The sequence below is a fragment of the Danio rerio genome, chromosome 19, assembly GCF_052040795.2.
Source record: "Danio rerio strain M-AB ecotype USA chromosome 19, GRCz13ab, whole genome shotgun sequence".
NCBI classification, from domain to species: Eukaryota; Metazoa; Chordata; class Actinopteri; order Cypriniformes; family Danionidae; genus Danio; species Danio rerio.
In genome coordinates, this window is record NC_141039.2 from 43808383 (window position 1) to 43828170 (window position 19788).

Genomic DNA, 19788 nt, shown 5'->3' on the forward strand with positions numbered 1-19788 from the left:
TATTTCACCATAATTTAAATGCAATGTTATTTTCCCAAAAGTAATTAGAAACATTGCGGCACGTTGGACCAGTGGTTAGTTGCATGTTCTCCCTGTGTTGGCATGGGTTTCCCCCACAGTCCAAAAACGTGCACTATAGGTGAATTGGGTAAACTAAATTGACCAAAGTGAATGAATGTGTGTGTGAATGTGAGTGTGTATGGGTGTTTTCCAGTACTGGTTTGCGGCTGGAAGGGCATCCGCTGTGTAAAACATATGCCAGAATAGTTGGTGGTTCATTCCACTGTGGCAACCCCTGATAAATAAGGGACTAAGCCAAAGAAAAATTTATGAATAAATTAGCCAGACGCCTGCATTTCTACTCACATTTAAAACGTTTTTTAATTTTTTTTTCCTATTTATCATTTTAGTACACTGATATTGCCTTTAAAACGTGTTTTTTAACATATACACCAAAATGCTACTACCTGTCTTTGACCTAAAAACAAAAATGTATATTGGTCAAATACTGTGATAACACTTTAAAATTTAAATGTACATTTGGTATTATCATTTATAATATAATATTTTAAAAATATAAACAAATATCAGCTTTCTCCAACCTGTCTTTCCACCCATCTAATTCAACTGTCTGTCAATAGGAATTTTACTCTCATATTTTTCATCTGTCTTTCTTGAAAAGGCCTGTCAGCTGGAGCTTGAAGTACAGTTTGCCAACAGCCTAATGACCCTTTATGGCAACACAATCTGATGTCTGTCTCAGCCGAGCCGGTAATCCTGTCCACCTTTGCGGCTTAGTTATGCTCAGGCTTAAGTTGCATATTTTGTATTTATCAGGATTTTGCTGATAAATGCTATCAGCAAGAGAGAAATGAAATACGGGAGGTCTATCTCAAGTTGCAAGAACAGACAAGTTGTTTCAATGGTGAACCACCAGATAATGTTCTATTATATTTACTACTTATTACTTGAAAAGTTTTATTCAGTTTTGTGCATGGTTTTATTTAAGGGTCAAGAATGAGATGTGTTTGCATCAATTTAAATTCACAAAAGTAATATTCATAGAAAATGGAAGTATAGCGTGTCCTTTAATCAAATTGCCACAAGAAAATAAAATGTTAAACACTATGGATGAAATAATGTCCAATCATCATCCCGTGAAATACATATTTATGTGTAAATAAAGCATCCCAGCAGGCACATAACATCATAAGAAGTTAATATTAGGTTAGATTTGGGTTGTGTGATATTGGGTGACCAAAATTCAGTGTACGTCATTTTGATGTCCGATAACGATATCAAATGACGTTGATATTTGGTTGTTTTTAGGTTGCGTTAAAAAGTGACCAAAATCCAACGTCGAGCTAACAGCTTAATCCAATGCCATATTAACATCAAATACTGACGTTTATTCATCAGGTAAGGCTAGCAAAATCCAACATCTAATAGACGTCATAGTGGTAACATCCACACAACATCAAGCTGTAACATCATTAGATGTTGATATTTGGTTGTTTTTAGGTTGCGTTGGAAAGTGACCAAAATTCAACGTTGAGCCAACATCTTAAACCATGGGTCACCAATTTCGTTCCTGGAGGTCCGGTGCCCTGCAGGGTTTAGCTCCAACTTGCCTCAACATACCTGCCTACTTGTTAAAAATAGAAAGGAATAAGTCATCATCTAAAATTTGTATTACCTAAAAATCATTTTACAGATCTATTTACAAAAGTAATTACATTTAGTTTAAAGAATAGTGGAAATATTTAAAATGACAATAATATATATATATATATATATATATATATATATATATATATATATATATATATATATATATATATATATATATATATATATATATATATATATTTGGGGGGGGGGGGGTGTCTGACAAGTTTATTTAAGCTAGTAAATCCATGTAACAACATACACACTAAAACAGCTGGGTTGTATAAAACATTGGCTCAAATCTGGACAAACCCAACTGTTAAGTGTAAATTTCATAGAAAAAAATTAACCCAATGTTGGGTTTGTCCATATTTAACCCATTTTTTGATTTAAAGTTTATAACAATCTTTTTTTTTTTAAGAAAAAAAAAAAACAGATACAAAGTTGACAACTTAAAAGCGTAAGGAAACTTGCTGCAGACCTTTTTGAGTTGACTTAAATAGAGCCAAGTGCACTACTGAGATAACTCGAAAAATCTGTGCAGCTAGTTGCGTTCATTGTATGGTGAATTTACTTTATAAAATACATTTTACAACACCTAAACTTTCATTAACTTTCCTTTAGCTTAGTGCCTTATATATCAGGGGTCGCCACTGTGAAATGAACCGCAAACTATTCGGGCAAATGTTTTATACAGTGGATTTACTGCAACCCAGTACTGGGAAACACCCATACACACTCTCTCTCTCTCTCTCTCTCTCTCTCTCACACACACACACACACACACACACACACACTACAGCCAATATTGTTTACCCAATTCACCTATAGTGCATGTCTTTAGACTGTAGGCCAAACAGGAGCACCCGAAAGAAACCCACACCAAAACTGGGAAAACATGTAAACTCCACAGAGACATGCCAACTGGGACTCAAACCAGTGACCTTTTTGTTGTTGTGTGACAAGGCTAACCACTGAGCCACCGTGCCATCCACCTTTAAACTGCACAGTGAAAAAGATGTAGGATATGTTATTAATATCTACAGTTCAGATAACAAATCACTATAGACCTGTTTTCATTGTTCTGACAAAGCTTTTCCACTCTTTTGCCAAGAAATGAACATCCGTCCAACAACAACACACTCAGAAACAAAAAAACTCCTTTACCTTGAAATAATCTCTGAATAAAGAGCATGCTTTCCAATGTAAACAGTCTGTTATTTAGACTGCATCAGTCATGGCTATACATAACAACCCAAAGTCACATCCAGCGCATAATGCTAATTTTTCTCATTGTTTATATGAGATGCTCGTAAAAATGATTCATGACAAATAAAACTTTTAAAATTGAATATAGTGTGAACAAGTCAAACCACCATTTCATCAGGCTCTCTATCAAAAAATAATGCAATATCATTATTTAATCGCACAATCCATCTGAAATGACAATAAACATTAAACCTCGGCCCTGCAAGTGCAAATGAAGCATTATTATATTAATAAATGAAGTCTTAAACAGAATTTTGGCAAGACTATGGTCAAGAGCTGTGGACATATTTGACTGACCTCACATTACAGTAGTTCATTGTGATTGGTGGCTTTTACTGAAAGGTCTCTCTCTGTCTGGAATGACATTCTCAAGTGAATGTCGCTCATCAAGGGGCTTACAGAGTAAGTGATAAAGTGTTCCACTCTAATACCTGCCCGCTTCTCATCTGTCATCTATAAAGAGGATTGGAAACGAAGCAACATTCTTCAGGATTTAATGACCTCAAAAGCATACAGAGGGATATTGTAAAACATATAAACGGAGAGGGAGAGTGTGTTTTGGGTTTGATCAAAGAAGTACAACTGCATGACTATGATCAATAGAGTGCATTAGTGGATGTCTACTTTCTTAGCAGTGCTGCTCCCAGATGTGCCATTTATTTTTCTCCTTGCTTAGAGATTTTAAAGAAAGGTTTTGTGAGAGCTTTATAGGATTTGCAGCAACCCACATAGCAAAATTTCTCTGGCCCAACTCTGGCCTACACAATCAGCTCTTGCTTGGCCCACATGCCACAGTGAATTACAGCACATGACTGGACCAAATCTGGCTTCTAGTGGACCATATAGGAGCCAAGTCTCAGCAAGTTAGTAAGCTATAACTGAGCATGAACTGGGTCAGATATGTTGTCCTGTCACAACTGCAAAAAAATAGATCCCATGAAGCATTGCGCTTTAGGCATGTAATGGTCCTGCTTTTTCTCGAAGCGACCTGATTGGTACTCAAAAATTATTTAAATGGATTCAAAATGTGGGTCAAGATATCAAACTTACCTGGCCCACAGGTCAATTTTTAACATCTGGCCCAAGTCTTGTGTGCCGCTTTAAAGACGGTGCCACCTTTGCCATGTTTGGCCCACATGCTGTATGCCAGTGCTGGATGAATGCCTGCTGTGCCAGCTTTATGCCAAATCTGGGCCAGAATTCTTTGCTACCTTGATCAGCTGTGAGGAGAATTACAAGAATTAGAGAAATGAAAACCATTGAACAAGCCTTTAAAGGGTAAAGAACTACAATCCTATAAATTATTGCAAATAATCAAATAAAAGAAGAAGAAATATTGAAGATGAAATATTAAAGAAGATGAAAGATAACTATTGTTGAGAAATATTAAAGATGGTAAATTATAATTTGGGTTTACTGGAAAATATGCATATATATTATTCATTTAATGATATGCAAATACATATCATAGATTGTAAGTATTTAGAGAAAATCTGAAGACTTAATTATATTGCAGAAGTGGGTGGAGCTAAGGATTGCTTTCTGCATTTGACTCGCTACGACTCTCTGATTGGTGGATTTTTCTGTGATACATCATGGGTAATGTGGCTTATCCACACAAAATCAACTATTAGTGTCAAAATGGCAGAAGGCAGGCAATAATTTTCTCAGAAGAAGATAGACATTTTACTTAATATGTGTGCTGTTTATTACAAATTTCTAATAAAATATTGTCAGTTCAGACTTTTTTAGACAATTAAAAGTGACAACTGGTCAAATAGGGCGAGGCAGTGGCGCAGTTATAAGTGCTGCTGCCACACAGCAAGAAGGTCGCTGGTGTGACCCCGCCGGTCCTACCTCAACCAACCCGCTCCGAATTGGTATGGAACCGGCTACCTTCTGCATGGGAGTCAGGTGCTCTACCAAGGAGGCTGAAGACCATGGCCTCTAGCTTCTGTCGCTAGAGCACCTTTAGAGGTCAGAGGAATGAGGTTTACCTGCACAGCACACACTAGCTGGCCTCCGTTACACTGGTTCAAGCCTCGGCTGGGTCACTTGGCGTTTCTGTGTGTCTGTGTGTTTACATGCTCTCCCTGCATTCTCGTGGGTTTCTTCTGGGTGCTCCGGTTTCCCCCACAGTGGTACAGGTGAATGGTACAGATGGATGGAGTAGGCTGTACAGGTACAGGTGGTACAGGTGAATAGAGTAGGCTAAATTGTGCGTGTATCCCAGAGATGGGTTGCGGCTGGAAGGGCATCTGCTGTGTAAAAAACGTGCTGGATAAGTAAGTGGTTCATTCCGTTGTGGTGACCCTGGATTAATAAAGGGACTAAGCCAAAAAGAAAATGTATGAATGAATGACTAGTCAAATAAGGATTATTCCACTTAGTATTACTTTCTTAAAGGCTGATTTATACTTCTGCGTTGAGTGATCGGTGTGACCCACAGCCTTTGCCTTGTTTGTGTTGCTCTGCAATAACACTTCCGAAACGCTACCTGTGAGGTGAGGTTTTTATGTTCCTGTGTGTCGAGGTATTTAGCTGGTGTTTTGTTTTTTCTGAACACTACCTTAATATACAAGTAGCTCAAACTCGCTTGTTTTGAGGCAGGAATCGGCAGACGTGCAACAACTTTAATCATAAGGTAAACATAAATCAATACTTTCCTTTTAGAGCTCAGTGATACTATGCATCGTTGCTACGTGTAGTTACTTTTTTATTAAATTAATTTATGTATCAATACACTTGAAAGAAATGTGATGAGGTTGGCACGATAGCTTAGTGGTTAGCACTGTCGCCTCCAGTGGCAGACTGGGACAGCATTTTCCCCCGGGAAAAATTACTGTTATTCAGGCCGCATCTGACGAGTTCAAGAAAGTGAAGGAGGGTTGCTGGGGGTGGGTGGAGTTCTGGATTGGTAAGTGAATTACGGGGTAGGTTTTGGGAGGATCAGGGATATGCGATCGGTAAGTGAAGAGCAGGGGGTCGGCAGGCCAGAGTCATGGTGGCAGGCCAGATTGATCGTCAGGCCACAAGGAAATGTCTCGGTGCTCCCTATGGCCAATCAGCCCCTGTAAGCAAGAGGTTCGAGTTCCTGCTGGTGCAGTTGGCATTTCTGTGTGGAGTTTGCATGTTCGTCATGTGTTCGCGCAGGTTTTCTCTAATTTCCCCCATAGTCCAAAACATGTGAGATAAGTGAATTGGATAAACTAAATGGTCTGTAGTGTATGAGTGCGCGTGAGAGTATGTATGGGTGTTTCCCTGTACTGAGTTGCGACTGGAAGGGCATCTGCTTCAATCATATGTTGGAATAGTGGGCGGTTCATTCCACTGTGGCGACCCCTTATAAATAAGGGATTAAGCTGAAGGGAAATGAATGAAATGTGATAGATGGTATTGAGATTACTCTGTAAATAGCAGTTAGTTGATTTCACAACTAATTACACTATTTAGACTTTACTTTTAAAAAGTGAGTAAACCTGTTGCCTTAAAATTAAATAAATGTAAAATAATTGCTAGAAAAATTCAACTGAAAATGTCAACTTAACATTTCCAAGTTATAATGGCTTTACTCATTTTTAAAGTAAAGTCAACTTGTTGCTTTTAAGGCAACAGGTCTTAAGGCAAATAAAAGTAACTAATTATTTTTTACATTGTACAAATTAACAAGTGGTCTCTTATTGTTTCCCATGGATATTAAAATATTCTGCTGTGTCGCCATTATAGGGTTCAATACTGATTTAACCAGTGTTTCATTCACTCTCCTTGATTTCAGATCGCACAATATGGAATCGAGTAATGCTCACCATGTGACGATATAGTCCCGGAAATAGCCCTGATTGGACTGATTGATAAATGAAGCTGCCCTTGTTTTCCAGCAAGGCCCCTTTAGCTCTGGACTTTATCCAGGAAAACCTCTAACAGCCACTTATTAAGTAGTTAGACTCACAAGGCAGTGTGTGCACTGGTCACCTGGGTGTGCGTCTGTGGGGTAGGCATTGGTCGAGAGCTAGCAAGATAACACAGCGGGTATAATCCTCATCCGTCTCCCTTGAGAACCCGAGTAGCGTGTTTTTACAGCTTGCCAGGTTGTTTAGCGACATAATTATTAGCATTTCTTGTAAACATTCTGCATTACCTCCAATGAGTCTTTGTCCCCTTGACCCGCTCAGAGAGAAGTCGCCCTAAAGTGGAGGAGGCGTGAATGTTTTCGCAACTCTCAAGAAAATAAAATTAGCAATGACGTATCGAGTGAGACAGCTCATTTCCAAGATAGCATGCACCAAATTGCAAATAGCATTTCATTTGAAGTTCACAAAAACATTCACATGCTAGCGCAGAGAGCAGTTAGCGGCTAATGGCGGATTTGAACGCGTCATGAACCGAGCTGAGCATAAAAGTCATTATTATTACTATTAGAAATTGTTTGTTTTTCAGATTCATGATAATTGGGGATATTTTGACACACCCCTCAGTTTAAGATCCCCTGATTAATATGAAATATGGGAGAGAATCAAATTTGTTTACATGATACCTGCTTGAGTTTTTGCCCCAACCCCATTTATGCTCTTTGCACAAGGATCATACATGATAGGAAGTGCATGATTACCATATCGCATATTGAGCCATTAGCAAAATCATCTCAATTTCTGAGCTCTCGCTTTTTTTTGTGAAGAGAGTATCAAGCCTCTCTTGTGTGTCTGTAAGTTAGGGAGAGAAATTTTCTTGACTACAGCCAACGGCTTGAACAGCTCGGCCAGTGACAAGCTTTTAAGGAGACCAGAGCACCATGGGTAGTCTGCAGATGAAATACTAGGGGGTGAAAGGGAAAGTAGTGATTTGTCATTAGGACTTTTCAAAGAATAGTGATGCCAAGGGTCCAATTTATGGTTTTTATACCCGCCTTCTACAGAACACACATCAAGTTCTTTGTGAGGAATAGAATTGGAGCTTTTTTTTCTTGTAAGCGAGCTATATGGGAAGATCTTGGCTGGAAATGTAATACATCAAATTTTGACATGTCTGAGAAAGGTTTTTTAAAAATAGGCTAAATGTGAATGATTCTTAACAAGGCTATTACAGTAATGCTACAAGCAGTGCTGACAAACAAATGAGGCTGATGCTAAATACAGTACTGAGTACAATAGTGATGTTAGTGAACATACAAAAGAATTTCAGCTGAATATAAAATACGCCCACAGAAAAGACATCAAAAGTGTGTTTTTAAATGTATGCAATATCCTCCAGTTAAGTTGCCAAGAAAAAAAGATATTATTATTATTTTATTATTATTTATATTTGTGGGCCAACATATAAATGCAATACACAAAATCAAATTACAAACAACAAAAGAACAACTACATAAAATGTGACAATAAGTATATAAATGCAAATATATATGAAGAGTTTAGATGCAAAAACCTTTAAATTCCATCAGAAATTATCTTCTAAAATGAGCATTTTTATCAGGCTCCTCTGTGTAGGTTCGGTAAGTTCACTTTTATGGTATAGGATAAGTCTCGTCTTAAAAGTGTCTTAACTAAAAAAAAAAGTTAAATTTAAATGGTCAGTGCGTCAGCATATGGTGCAGTAGCACGTCAGGGTGTCCTGAGTTTGAATCATGGCTCAAGGACATTTCCAAACCCAACCCCCCTCTTTCTCTCCTACTGTGCTAATTACTGTCCCACCTAATAAAGGCAAAAAGGCCAAAAATAAAATATTCATTATTTATGGAAATTTCACATGGCACTTTGAGGTGTTTGCAATCCGAACTATATATATGAGCAATTCCAGCGTTATGGATGTGGCATTTGCAGTAAAATCTCAAAACATGAATTCACAGAGAAAGTATGTGTTAACATTATAAGGTAACATCTGTTTATATTTTCCAAAACAACTAACCACAGAGTTATGGGAGCAGAAAAAAGGTCAATCTGTAAACATTTTTTAGATTTTAAATGAGAAAAATAAACATGCTTTATGAATGCGAAGAAAAAAGTCTGCGAGTTTACAGTATTCAACATACTTTGTAGAAATTCTGTAAATTAAACTGCACAACCCAAAAGAAATAACGGTAATCAAAAGTGTAAGAGTCAGCTCTCTATAAAACAAACACGATTGATTTTATTTGATTTGACATTTTTGCATGTATAAGGAAAAAGCTTCTTTATGGATTTGACAGATGTGAAAATGCCACTTGAGACAGAAACGTTTTTGTCTATTTTTAAAGCACTGTAAAGTACAAACCTACACAAAAAAACGTTGACATTTGCATGGAACTGCATGGACCTTGCATGATATACTTAGGTGAACATACCTGGCAATGAAGCTCTTTCTGATTCTGATTTCTAATAACTTGTATAAATATTAAGCCAACATGTGCATAAAATTATTTTTAACATAAACATACGAGTGATTATATGATTTTAATTTTACATTTTTTTTCAGTGAAGCACAGTGGCAAAGTATAAACAAAGTGTTAACAGTTTACTTGTATTTTGTGGCTGGACTGTGATCCTAAAATAGGGACTTTTAATATATTTTATTATTTTACTATATTTTATTAAGTTACTATTGTTAAAATGAAATTCTAGCTGTCTTTTGTGAATCATTATAAAATCTAATTATCTTTTAAAAACATAAATAAATCAAACTTAAAACCTCAAGAAAAGAATATTAAAAAGTGTTTGCAGTTGCCATCAGTTTAACTAGCAAAAATAAGCCTTATTATTATAATTTCAATATTATTTATAGACCAACATATAAATGCAATACATAAAATCAAGTTACAGAACAACAACTATAAAAAGGTGACAATATAAATATAATAATACACAAATAGGAAGGAGATTTTTAAAAAATTATTACAATGTCTTTATATATTGTAAAAGTGTGGACAAATTAGAGTACTTACAATGGAGTATATGCCAAAGCATGATAATAGGACTTTTAATTTGCTATGCCAATGTAAAAACCGGCGCGTTTAAGTTCTGTTTTCTTTAAAAATCAGCGATCTCCACTAGCTGAGTGATATCAAATTTAAAGTGGGTCTGTGATTGTACAAGAAGCACTGCATTAAATAACATTTCTTCCTGCCATGTCTTTATAATAAGAGCATTTTTACACCAGTATAATCAATGGAGCTTCTGCGCTAGCCTGCCGATTCTGATGGGCGCGTGGGACGGCTTTTTGTCTCGTTTTACGCTTGAACAACTAAATGAATGCCGAAGTTTATTTAACTGAATGTATTTTAATGACCGTACAACATCGATGCTGTAAAAGGAATCGTGTAAAATGGAAAAAACGTTCACAATAACAGGTCAGCGGAAGTTTATCGGTATGGGAAAAACATTAGCTCGGCATATACCCAATTATATTCATCCTCGCATTAACCGTTTGATTACGTGACGTCACTGTCGATTTTGGCCACTTGCAGCTGAGCTTATTCGAGGCGCTGGACTATTACAGAAACAGAGGTATGTCTCGACAAACTCTCACATTTTAAAACTGCTTATCTCAACTGAAGACATTAATGAAATAGACTTTGACCAAGATAGCACGTGTTGAATAATATCTGGAAGACGCTGCTTGACAATGAGTAATCAGTTACGTTAGACATATTATTTTTCAGACGATAATCTCTTATCCCATCCATCGTCATAGTTCTCTGTCTCACAAAGTGGTTTAAGCCGTTCATGTGTTGTGTTGTGCAGCTGTCATGTGTTGTGAATTATATTTAATAATGTTGGTGTCTTATTAGCTTTAAGATTGACTACTGTTTGCCATAAAACACACATAAAGATTAAATAGATTCAGTCCGATTTTCCCTCGTTGCATTTTTAACGACCGTTTGAAATTTGATATTTGGAGACTTCCGGTTTATTTTCTATATCTATGGGTTATTTTTAGCTGTGCGTCACGGTGGCGCAGTGAATAGCACGATCGCTTCACAGAAAGATGTTTGTGTTGAGTTTGCATGTTCACCCCATTTTTGCCTTCTGGTGCTCCAGTTTCCCCCTCAAGTCCAAAGACATGCCTTATAGGTCAATTGGACAATCGAAATTGAGTGTGTATGAATGTTTCCCAGTGTTGGGTTTCAGCTGAAAGGCCATCTGCTGCGTAAAACATATGCTGGATAAGTTGGCGTTTCATTCCACTGTGGTGACCCCAGCTTAATAAATGGACTAAGCCGAAAAGAAAACAAATGAATTAAAACTATACATCTTGTGATTGTTTTTGCAAATAGTTTTTTTTATATATATTTATCGTATTATTATTATGATGTATTGTGGTAATATTAACACACTGTTTTATATAGCAGGTATTTAAAACTGGTGATATTAACACATTGTTTTATAGAGCAGTTATTTAAAACTGGTATTAACACATTGTTTTATAAAGGCAGTTGTTTAAAACTGGAAATATTAACACATTGTTTTATAAAGCAGTTATTTAAAACTGGTAATATTAACACATTGTTTTATAGAGCAGTTATTTAAAACTTGTAATAACACATTGTTTTATAAAGGCAGTTGTTTAAAACTGGTAATATTAACCGCTCGGGTATGGGTCGGGTGTCATTTTTTGGGCCCGATCTAAGCTGTAATGCTAAAACGTTGACACTTTTTTTTATTCAATTAAGCTAGTTTCTGTAAATGCGCCAGATTTGATTCCTTAGCCTATATGTAAGTAAATGAAAGTGAAGTGCAATAAAGTGCGGCAAATGAGTTCATCGTTTGCACACTGTATTAATTGATATTTGTATTTTTAAAAATCATATTTTAGTGTTTATATTAGGGCTGGGCGATTTGGCCTAAAATCTAAATCCTAATTGATTTAACATTTTAACTCGATTACGATTATTGAACGATTATTTTAACTTTTTTTATTTTATGCCCCCTTAGTTCACTGAGTACATACTGTATTACAAGTGAGACATTTTAGAATGAAAGGTGCATTACTAAAATAATTGAATGAAGCACACTCTATCTTCTATCTATGATTATTTATTGAACATCAATGTTGAACTCTTGTCACCGATACCAAGCCGACCAATCGCAGAGCTTGCGATATGCATCGTTGTGACGTGTAGTTACATTTTTCAAGAGGTGCGCAGGTATGCGATTGTGCCGGACCCTATGTGTACACTCGATTCTGAAGTATAAACCAGCCTTAACAGAGCGGGGTCATGTGACTCCACACACGGAAGGCAAAGTAATTGAAAAAAATCTAATTAGAAAAACTAAATTGATTATAAATTCTGAATGTCGATTTCGATTACTTGATTAATTGCCCAACCCTAGTTCATATTTTAGCATTCCTGATATAAATATATCATAGACTATTTTTGTAGCTCTTTTATTGTTTAATCACACATGCCATGCATTTACTTAAATTGCATTTACTTTAATTTGCAATAACTTGGCCAAAATAATTTTTTTTAACCTAAAATGCTTGTTTTTTCTTGTTGTTTGGTGGAGTAGAGGTGGCGCTTGGCTTCTGGTGCAGACAGTTACTCCTCCTACATAGTAGTTTTCTTCTGTCTGCCTGCCATGGTAATCAGCGCCCAAATCACCATGTCCCAATAATTATTGTCATCACACTTTTAATTTATTTTAATTTGTCAGCTGTTTGAAGCAAAATCGGTCACATTTATACACATCATCACCCTTGGCACACACAGGACAAGCTTCAGGGGATTCCCCAATCTTAGACGGGGTCTGGAGATAGCGTGACATGTCTGGGACAGTAGAACCATGTACCACTTGTTTCCTTTTAGGGGAATGGCTTTCTGTTTGGCCGTTTGTCCAAAAGTCTTTGCCCCAGGGTGCAGCGCCACTGAATAAAATGACAGAAGTGCAGAGAGTTTGAATTGTCAGTGTAGCTAAAAACTGTCCTTCACAGTGCTGTTGGTGTACGTCTTCGTTTTTATTTAAAGTTGGTTGCTTGATTGACAGCTTCATTACTCCAGTCTTCAAAGTCACATGATCCTTCAAAAATCCCTCTAATATTAATTATTATTGTTATTATTATTTTTGCTATTATTATTAGTGGTAATAGTAATAAAAGCAATAATGACTGAGTGATAATTTCATTTGAAACCACTTACAATAAGTAATAAATAAATATTTTTATAAATAAGTATTTAACATTTTTTTACATTTAATAAATGCTGCCTTGATGAACAGAATAATTTCATTCAAATTATTTAATAAAATTACTATTTTTAAAGAAAAAAAAAAAAAAACTAACCCCAAACTTTTGACCGGTAGTGTATGTCAAAAAAAAAAGTGTATATATATATATATATATATATATATATATATATATATATATATATATATATATATATACATACACACACACACACACTTTTTTTTTTTTTTTGACATACACTACCGGTCAAAAGTTTGGGGTTAGTTTTTTATATTGAAATATTTTACTGACCCCAAGCTTTTAAATATTTCAGGTGTAAGGAAAATCGAATTAATGTCTGATGTGTACACAACATGATAAACCACATCGAACTTTCCTTAAAGGTCCTGTGAAGTGCTTTGAAATGTTTATATTTATTCGATGTTAATCTCGAGGTAAGCTCAACCAAAATATGAAGAGAGGGTGGGACATAGTGTAGCCCCTTCCCTTTAGTCAGAATAGCATTTTGTTTTAGCACAGGGGCGGGGCATGTCAGATACTAGAGAGCTTTTGATTGGTCACTATTTGATGAGAAACTGAAGGAATGAAGTAATGTGAATATAACTGTTGGTCCATTTAGACAGAGGTGACAAACTACAAGCTTTACATGTTTATATCAGAGTTTTACATCTTCTAAACACAAGTCTGGTCTCTGTTTTAGTGCACTAGCATATAGAACTCTTAAAACAAACAATACTGATACATCTAAAAAAAACTTCATTTTAATTTTATGGGACCTTTAAAAATGGCATAAAAGTTTTATTATTATTAAATATTTTAATATAAATTTTCATTTTAAGCTATTTCATGCTCTCCCTAATACTCTGCTTTCCCATTAAGCCATAAATAACATTTAAAAACAACCCATTTCCGCAGTTTCCACACACACACACACACACATTTATAATGTAGTTTGGATTGTGCCATAAATGTGGCATCCTACAAAACCCTTCATTCTCATGATTATTTGTACTCGGTGTGTTTTGATGATATTGAGAAGCTTAGGTGGGTGTGTGTGAAGATAATTACATGTGATATCATCCACTGATGAGCACAACTGTGGCACTGTGCCAGTCGCTCAGACATTTTCTATTAAGAGAGGAGAATGAATTCACCCAGTCTTTTGTCTAGCATGCATTTGTTCATCAATGTATACTTTACTGCAGCGATTTGAATATTTTGTACGGCTGAAAAAAACTCTTGCCTGTGTGGCACGGATAAATGTAGCGCAACTGAGAATGCAAGCGTATAATAAGCTCTTTATGGCAAGATTAATTTTTTGTAGGCTGCCTTTACGACTTTTATAGTCTTATAAACTCTCTGCATAGTGAGGAATAGAAAAGGGCAAAGTTGTTTTCCTCCTGAGACATGTTCTCGTTTTATGTCTACTTGCCAACCATGCCTGACAATGTCGATGACTCAGAGCTCTTGTTTATTCGCTTGCTCAGAGGCTTTATTTGGCACATCATTTTTTTAGGATAAAGGAAGAGAGTTTGAAGATGGAATTTATTTCTTTTTCAACATCTTCTTGTGCAATTTGTTCATTCTTTCAAAAGCTGCAGTGCCCTTGTTTTGATGAACTTGGTCATCGAAAGTTCGACAAAATGCGCAATAACACAGACAGTGGTTTGAGTAGGCTCAGACAGGCCTGTCCTGAAAAGCGAACGAGTCTTATGTAGGAAGAGGACGTGACCTGGATGACAAGAAAACCTGCAGGACAGCAGTGTTGGCCCCTCTGTCTTGTGATTGATGGTGTTGATGTTCTAAATTGGCCTCAGATACGCCAAGTACAAGAATCATAATAGCAGGGTTTTAGATTAGTTCTCTAGATAGCACGAAAGGGGGAGGTGAAACGTTCCAAGAATACTACAACGCATTGGATCCCGAATGTCAGCTGGAGGCTTGCGAAAGACACGTCGCTTGCAAAGGATGTGAATATAGTGATTCTAATGTGGAGAAGTATTTCAGGGGTCAGACTGCGTCATTACTGCCGAACGGAGGTCAAAGCCACACACTTGTCCTCAAAGGCGAGACGCTGCATCTGGGCTGAACAAAAAGGCCTCTCAGCTTACTAATTGTTTGGGGAGCCTCTTTTAAGACTGCGTTTATAAATGTTCTTTGATCATTAAGATCGTCTGCGATTTTGCAGCATTATGGCAAATCTGAATGCTGATTACCTGTAGGTATGGCATACTTTGAGTGGTCGGTCTAGTGCGTGATTTCATTTTATTTTTATAGTGTTTAATAACATTTTCTCTCGGTTTGAATTCACACGCTCACCTCTGAATTGCTTTGAATAACTGTAATTCCTAATGGCCATACTGTGATGGTGAATGAAAGGGAAAAAAAATGTGAAAGAGAGGGAGTAAAAGAGAAAGCAATTAATTTGAGAAATTATATGCCCACCTCGTGTATTTGTGGCCCATTACCGGGATGGGGACGATCAGTTTGGGAGACAGAAATGAGCACTTGTACTGTAGTGTGCAGGTATTTCATGGGCTTTCAGCACTGTTGAAGAGACTATAAAGAGTTTGAAATGATTAAACTTTGTTTTGACCCTGCAGTTAAATGCCTGTGCTTGTCCATTATGGCCAACCCACTATCGAGAATAATGGGCATTTTTCAGAAGAGCCAGGGAGTCAAACCATACACTACGTGGTAAGCAGCGTTAAGAGGCTGGAGATCTGTGTAATTAAATAAAACCCAACTGTTTTAGTGTGTACTTTAGAATGAAACCTAGGAATACTTCGTTTTAAATAGGCTGTGGGGCTACGCCAATGTCCTTATGTTTGACAACGCTAAAAGGGCTGTTTAATGCTTAGGTTTAATAGCTTATTCACAACACAGAGACAGAACCTCTGGCTGCTTGCTTTGTGCGAGAGTACAGAGGTTTTGACACAACACAAAACAGTGTCCTTTTAGTCGTGAAACATTGCCTTTTTTACTGTATTTCTTTTACTAGTTTACTGTAACAAACAAACAAGGGCTGCATGATATTGGAAAAATCTGACATTTCGAAATTTAATATTTTATATGTACAAAATATATTACTATATACTGTATCTATGCAATTTCACCAAATAATTGAATAGCTTATTTGGAAAGACTTTATAGTCACACTTTACTTTAAGATTCAATTCTCGATATTAGCTAACCATTAAATATGACTTTTTCTTCAATAGACTCCTAATGTGCTCCTTATTATTAGATATTAAGGTAGTTTAGGTATTGGGTTAGGGATGTAGAATAAGATCATGAAGAGTATGTGCATTATAAGTACTCATAGGCAGCCAATATCTCAATAACATGCACGGTAAAAAGCAATTAACAGTGAGACTTGGTCATGTGTAATCAAATGTATTAATTTTGATTGATTGGGATGATTCTTTAGGTCTTTGTTTTACCCATAACCAAATAAATAAATAAGTAAAGATAAGTTACTCACAAATTACCACCTGTCAATCACTTTTTCCGCGGGACTCTGGCATGAATAGGCAGAGTGATCTGTGTTATTATAATGGCGTCAACAAACTTGGTTAGTAAAAAAGGTGCGCAACCAACAGGAACCAACCAACAGTATCTGAGATTTTCGCTAAAGTTACTAAATACAAGAGTGAGAGCGAAAGCGATACATTCAAAAAACCAAAGAGTCATTATAAATCGTTAAATATCATGTTTAACAACTATAGTAAGACACAATCCAGTGGTACATCCTTGATTAAGTGTCCAATGTGCACTGCTCTCTGTGGTTTTGTGCTCAAAGCACCTGCTGACTGCTTGGAGCTCAGATGTGCGCATATGCTAGAGCACATGCCAGAGTGTGTGTGGTCACGTGATGTGCGTTTTCAGTGGTATAGTGTGAACGAAGATCTTTTCAGAATTGAATGAAATGCCAGTGTGGACGTAAATCGTTTTTGTTCTAAAATGCCATTTTAAAACTAAGATGTATTAGTGTAAACGGAGCCTTAGTGTGTGTTTTTCATGAGCGGGTTGCTGCTGCGACGTTGGCGGGGTGGAGGATTGTGATGCCAGTTCACCAGCGTGATATCTATCGACCATTGGCGATGGATGATGGCATCATCCATCGATGAACCGTATTTTGTATATTTAAATGTAAAACATACATTGCAAAGTCAACTCAACATTGCATATCTTGTGATTATTGCTGATGCATGCACACATTGTGATATCAATGCTGAAACGATATATTGTGCAGCTAATACACTATATTAGGTACACTTCAAAACTCAAGACAAACAGATGAAATTCAAAATGAGGATCAGAATGACCCTTCGCAATCCTATATTCCATGGCGCTTTTTTGTCAATTTGTGCACTCCTCAGCGAAATTGTGAATAATTTCTAGAAAAATTAAATAACCTACTGATTTCAAACAGAAACAGAGAGACTAAAGTTCAGCTATATGCACACAACGGATTCTGGATGTGACCGTAACTCTAAAATAAAAAAATTAAGATATAGCCTACAAGTACAGTCATGGGAAGTACTGATTCCCTAACATAGTTCCCAAACACATGCAAACACTGACATCTCAAACAGATAAGAGACTATAAAATGTAATTGTGGCTCTGCTCATCTCACTTGTCATCATCCAATTCCTCAGGTAGTCTCGAGTCCTTGCATTTCGAGTTTTTATTCAGTAGTAGTGACGGCACCACTGATGGTTGATGGTGAGGCCATTCACACAGATGCATCCATTCTAACACTTCTCTAGTTTTCGGGAAAGGATAAAATTGTGTATTGCCCAGCCGTTCTGGATACCTGCTGTCTGTGTTGCAAGTTCAAAAGAAGCACATTTTCACCTTAATCACTGATGTCTACTATGATGCCTGTCAGACAAATTGGCAGAAAGCGAAGGGGGGCACAGAATATCAGCATTATGATTGGCTGGATTGCTTGTCAATCAAACTCCCAGCTTAAAACAAATGGTGGTTTAGGTGACTTTCAATGAGGTATGGTTTTTTTTTACATAACAAAGTGACTACTAAGTTACTTATTCATGCACAAAGATCTCTAGGGTTTACCTGAAGAACAGAAAATATGCAGTGAGTGGCAATTGTTTGGGGGGAAAAATGCTTTGTTGATGCCAGAGGTCAGTGGAGACTGGCCAGGATGATTCCAGCTGATATATAGGGAGTCAATATAAACTCAAATTATGACTTATTACATCTGCAAAACATCAAATCTTAAGACAGATGTGCTACACCAGAGAAAATTGGTCACACTGCAGAGAGCCTTAAACTGAGGCTATACTCACCAAAAATATTGAAGATTGAAAAAAAGGTTGCCTAATCTGAGGAATCTGCTTTAGCATTAGGGACAGAATTTGGTATAAACATGATGGATGTATGGATTTATCTTTCCTTGCCTCAATGGTTTAGGCTGCTAATGGTGTGAAGGATATTTTTTGGCACACATTTGGTTCCTTTAGGACCAATGCCAACCTGATTACACAAAGTAGGACATCTATGTCGATCCTGGAACAACATTCCAATCAGCCAATCAGATTTAAGGCATATGATTGCTTTTTATGTTAAGTTTAGGCTTACAGTTCTACATGATTGTTATACAACTATTATTCCCCTCTGATTTTGGGAAGAATTTACATTTATTGTTGGGTTTAGGGGTAGGGAATGGGTTTGGATTACATTTTCACACAAAAAATATGATAATCTAGAATGGCATAGTACTTGGCAAAATCATGACGTACTTATACTAACAGAGTAACACCACACACTGTCACAAATCTAAAATCATCACAAACAGGTTTCTTGAACATGACAGTATAATGTCAAACGGCCTTCACAGTCTCAGGATCTCAATCCAATAGATCACTTTTGGGATGAGATGGAAAAGGAGATTCACAAAACATCAAAATATTGGTGGCAACTACGTACAGAAATTATTCCAGTACCTTCTCGAAAATATACCACAAAGAGCTAAGGCAGTTCTGAATGTAAAATGAATCCTAAACATACCTAATAAAGTGGCCACTGATTGTTCTCTTATTGTGTCAATTAGAGAACAGGCCAGTGACACATATAATCAAGAGGCTTTGATCAGGAAAGTTGAAGCCTATTTAAGTCACTGTATGTGTTGCTTCATTTGTTATATTTTAGATTTAAATGACACGCAGAAAAAATGAGCATCATCATGTAATTGATCATATAGGAAACAACTAATTAGAAAAAAAACAAATGACATAAGTATCTCAATAGGTCTTTATGCGTTTACAAGTTTTTCTTCTAATTATCTTTATTAGCACTTGTAAAAGGCCTTGTGCTTGTTTATAGATAATGGCTGTGCGGCCTCCTCCGTCTGGAGTGTTGACGTGCTGATGTCTCTCTTGCCTCGGGCGTATTAGATTGGCATCCATTAAGCACCCTCATTGTTTACAACCCTCCAATCCCCCGTCTTCATTTCCCGTTCGCCCCTCCCTTAGAAGAGAGAGATAGCCGAAATCTCAAACTGCATGATCTCCTCTGAGCGGCACTGAGATCCGGACACCCCTGACCCTGGCTCTATTTTGTGCATGTGTGTAATTTTCACCCCGCTGTCGTAGACAAGACTGCCCCTCCGGAGACTGGGATAATTGTGATCAGTCTTCACTACAGGCAGCCCTTCCAGCTCTGATAGT

General features: G+C 36.8%; 1 protein-coding gene across 1 annotated transcript in view; it reads left to right on the top strand.

The window, feature by feature from the left end:
* The first annotated feature begins 10338 nt into the window (after positions 1–10338).
* dlx6a (distal-less homeobox 6a) overlaps positions 10339–19788 on the top strand; it is a 49124-nt gene continuing 39674 nt past the window's right edge. Inside the window, exon 1 of the mRNA XM_087293907.2 lies at positions 10339–10412. The gene's annotated coding sequence lies outside the window, so the exon portion shown is untranslated. The remainder of the gene's footprint in view (positions 10413–19788) is intronic.